Source organism: Penaeus vannamei, chromosome 19 (assembly GCF_042767895.1).
Source record: "Penaeus vannamei isolate JL-2024 chromosome 19, ASM4276789v1, whole genome shotgun sequence".
In the NCBI taxonomy this organism is placed as follows: domain Eukaryota; kingdom Metazoa; phylum Arthropoda; class Malacostraca; order Decapoda; family Penaeidae; genus Penaeus; species Penaeus vannamei.
Window position 1 is genome coordinate 33,610,667 of NC_091567.1, and position 5,000 is coordinate 33,615,666.

Sequence of the window (5,000 nt, forward strand, 5' to 3'; positions counted from 1 at the left end):
ATATATATATATGTATATATATATATATATATATATATATATATATATATATATATATATATATATATATATACATATACAGATAAGGAAGAAGACAACGAAATTTACACCTCTCTCCCTTAAACCCAAGCCTCCCTACCACTTCATACACCGCGGGTGTGCGTTCTTGACAGCATAATCCAGTATCCAGAATGCGGATAGCGTTCGTGTAAAAGGGCCGTGATGGGCGTGATAGATGACCCGCTCCACCGCACGCCCGCTTCCCCCTCCGGCCGCCCCCGTCGCGACACAAAGGCTGGAGGAGGGAAAAAAGTACCGCGTTTTGGCACGGAGGAACTCGGCTGATGGGTCGCCATGAGTCACGTGTCTTGGGGGAATGTATCAAAAAAAAAGAAAAAGAAAGAAAGAAAGAAGATAGAAAGAAAATAGAAAGAAAGAAAGAAAGTATTGTTATGCATTAAAATAAGAAAAAAGAAAGAAAGAAAGATAGAAAAAGCATATAATTGTTATTATTATTATCATCATCACTGCTATGCTTATAAGATTGTTATTATAAAAAAAATGTATTTTATTTTTATTATCGTCATCGTCATTGTCATCCTTAGGAGATTACTAATATTATTATAAAAAAAGGTTGGTGTATTATTGTTATCATTATCATTGTCAATGCCATCCTTATCAGGCTGTTATTATCGTTATCACTATAAAAAAGTTTTATTATGCGCATTATTGTTATTATTTCATTCATTATTTCATTTCAGTCATCATTATCAGATTTTTATTATCGTTATCATTTAAAAAAGGAAGGAAAACAAGAAAGAAAAAAATTATTGTTATCATTATCAGATTTTTATTATCTTTAGTATTATAATTAAAGATAGATGAGTTGCCATCATTCACATTTCTTGAGGGAATATAAAAAAAATGATATGAATCATCTACATTATCATTCTCACTATCAGATCACCATTTTAATCAAGGCAAGCACTTGATAACCTGATAAGACATATAAGATAGCAAGACGAAATGATTCACGTTTCTTTGATGTGTGTTATTGTTATAATGATCATCGTCATTGTTATTATTATCATTATTATCATCATTCTTCTTCTTATTATTAATATTATTATTATTATTCGGGGCATCTTTCTGATTATCATTATTACTATTATTGTTATGATTATGATTATCATTATTATTATTGTTATCATCATCATCATCATCTTTGCTATCATTATTATCATTATTTTTATCAATAGTATCATCATTGTCATCATCATTATTTTTCATTATTATTTTTGTTGTTATTATCATCATTATCGTAGTATCATTATTGTTGCAATTACCATCATCTTTACCAACATCATTATGGCCATCATCATCATATTATTTAGTGTTATCTACGCCATCCTAATAATTATTTTTCTTTGTTGTTATCTATACTTTTCTTATTGTCTCCATTGTTATTATTCTTATAATTATTTTTGTTATTGTTATATTCATCATCATCACTGCTGTCATTACCATCACTTTCATCTTATTATTTCATTCTTCATTTCTAATTACTGTTCGTAACTTTTACTTTATTTTCGCTCTTTCTTTCAGTGATTTTTACATTCGTTATCATCTGTACTTTCATCCTTATAACCACCAGTAATGTATATTTTTTGTTCTTTCATATCCCAGTTTATCAGTTTCTCTTCTTTTCTCCTCTCCTCTTACGTTTTGTCTCACTTTATCCCTTTTCCCACTTCTTCATTTCCCTCAACTACCTTTCATCATCATTATGAATAATCTCATTTTTTCTTATTCATTTCTGTCATTCCCTCTTATTCTCTCTTCTCCCTTTCTCGTCTTTTCTTTCTCTTTCATTTTACTCTTCTTACTCTTCTTACTCTCCTTCCCTTCCCTCTTTCGCACAGCTGAGTGATCATCATCATCATTTTGAATAATCTCTCCTTCATTTTTTCATATCCTCGTCCATCTTTCCGTGTCTCTCTTCTCCCTTCCTCTTTTTCTCTATGATCTCCCCTTTATCCATCTCCCTCTCACTCTATCTTCTTTCTCTATCTCTCCCCTTTATCCACCTCCCTCTTACTCTATCTTCTCCGTTACTCTTTTTCTCTATCTCTCCCCTTTATCCATCTCCCTCTTACTCTATCTTGTTCCTTCCTCTTTTTTTCTATCTCTCCCCTTTATCCGTCTTCCTCTTACTCTATCTTCTCCCTTCCTCTTCTTCTCTATCTTCCCACTTCATCCACCCCCTCTTCTTTCCTCCTTTCCCTCTTTCCTTCCTTTTCTATCTCCCTCCCACTCTATCTTCTCCCTTCCTCTTCTTTTCTACCCCCACCCTTCATCCCCCTCCCTCTTCTTTCCTCCTTTCCTTCTCTCCTTTCTTTTCTTTCACCCATTCCTTCTCTATAGCCCTCTTACTCTATCTTCTCCCTTCCTCTACTTCTCTATCTCTCCCCTTTACCCACCACCCACTTCTTTCCTCCTTTCCTTCTCTCCTTTCTTTTCCCTCACCCATTCCTTCTCTATAGCCCTCTTACTCTATCTTCTCCCTTCCTCTTCTTCTCTATCTCTCCCCTTTACCCACCTCCCTCTTCTTTCCTCCTCTCCTTCTCTCCTTCCTTTCCTTTCACCCATCCATCGTCTTCCTCGCATCAGATGATCCGTCGAAATCACGGGGGGGACTGTCCTAAAGAGGCTTCAGGCTTCACTAAGTAAGAAAGTCTTCGCAACTACGCCTTTGGGATGCAATAGGGCGGTCTTTTTTGCCTGCAGAGAGGGATCAACTGTTTTGCTACACGTTTCTTTTGCGAGTGTGTGAGTGTGTGTGTGAGTGAGTGTGATTGTGTGAGTTAGAGAGAGAGAGAGAGGGAGGGAAGAAGGTGTGTGTGTGTGTGTGTGTGAGGAAGGAAGTGTGTGTGTGTGAGGGTGTGAGAGAGAGAGAGAGAGAGAGAGAGTGTGTGAGAGAGAGCGAGGGTGAGAGGGAAAGAGAGGGAGGGAAGGGAGAGGAAGGGAGTGAGGGAGAGAGAGAAGGGAGAGGGAGAGGAGAGAGAGAGAGAGAGAGAGAGAGAGAGAGAGGAGGAGGAGAGAGAGAGAGGGAGAGAGGGAGAGAGAGAGGGAGGGAGGGAGAGGAGGGAGAGAGAGAGAGAGAGAGAGAGAGAGAGAGAGAGAGAGAGAGAGAGAGAGAGAGAGAGAGAGAGAGAGAGGGAGGGAGGGAGGGAAGGAGGGAGAAAGAGAGAGACAGAGAGAGAGAGAGATAGAGAGAGAGAGAGAGAGAGAGAGAGAGAGACAGAGAGAGAGAGAGAGAGAGAGAGAAAGAGGGGGAGATAGAGAGAGAGATAAAAAGATAGATAAAGAGACAGATAAATTGATAGAGAGGAAGAGATATTGCCCACCAATGTCTGTGACACACACACACACACACACACCCATCCACCCAACAGACACATATCGCACCCCCCTAACTCCCCCAAAAAACACCCTATACCTACCTACACCCACACTTCATTCCTTCACCCACCCACCCACTTACCCTACCCACCCACCCCACCCACCCTGCCCACCCTACCCACTTACCGTACCCACCCACCCACCCACTTACCGTACCCACCCACTTACCGTACCCACTCACCCTGCCCACCCTGCCCAACCGCAGACGGACATTAAGTAGAACCCCGCCCGGACGTGACACCCACCGCCTGACGAAGGGTAACAGGCTCGACGAAAAAACCTTTCGGGTCTTGACAGATGTCTTCACTCTGTTTCCTGCGGGAGGCGAGTGAGAGGGTGAGGAGAGTGAGGGGAAGTGAGGGGAAGGGAGTGACGGGAGCATGAGGGGGAGTGAGGAGAGTGAGGGGAAGTGAGGGGAAGGGAGTGACGGGAGCATGAGGGGGAGTGAGGAGAGTGAGGAGAGTGAGGGGAAGGGAGTGACGGGAGGCGAATGAGGCGAGTGAGGGGGAGTGAGGAGAGTGGGGGTAAGTGAGGGGAGTGAGAGGAATGAGGCGAGTGAGGGGGATGAGGGGGAGTGAGGGGAATGAGGCGATTGAGGGGATGAGGGGGAGTGAGAGGAGTGAGGAGAGTGAGAGGAAGTGAAGGGAGTGACGCGAGCGAGGGGACTGAGGAGAGTGGGTTGAAGTGAGGGGAATGAGGGGAGTGGCCGGGTGAGGGGAGTGAGGGGAATGAAGCGAGTGAGGGGCATGAGGGGGAGTGAGGAGAATGAGAAGAAGTGAAGGGAGTGAGAGGAGTGAGGAGAGTGAGGTGGTTGAGGGGAGTGAGGAGAGTGAGGTGGTTGAGGGGAGTGAGGAGAGTGGGAGGAAGTGAAGCGAGATGAAGGGATGAGAGAAGTGAGGAGAGTGAGGTGGGTGACGGGAGTGAGGAGAGAGGGGAGAGGTGAGGCGAGTGAAGCGAGTGAGGCGAGTGAGGCGAGTGAGGAGAGAGAAGGGAGGTGGTGGGTGTCATTTCGGGTGTGACGTGGATAGTGCTCTGGTGTGTATGAGGATGTAGATGGATTTTCTATCTTTGTTTCCACGTCTGTCTCTTTGTTTGTCTCTGTCTGTTTGTTTGTATATATATCTGTCTGTCTATCTGTATGTCTGTCTGCTGTCTCTCTCTCTCTCTCTCTCTCTCGTATTTTTTTCCTTCGAATATATGCACATACATACATGTGTGTGTATATGTATATATATATATATATATATATATATATATATATATATATATATATATATATATATATATATATATATATATATATATGTGAGTGTGTGTGTGTGTGTGTGTGTGTGTGTGTGTGTGTGTGTGTGTGTGTGTGTGTGTGTGTGTGTGTGTGTGTGTGTGTGTGTGTGTGCGTATACACATATTATATATACACTCATATATATATGTATGTACACATACTCGAAGGAAAACCTCCAATGAGGAGCGCCGCCCCCCTGGATCGCGAATGCAGAAGCGCGACCTTCACCGACCCCGATATCATACGGATAAGC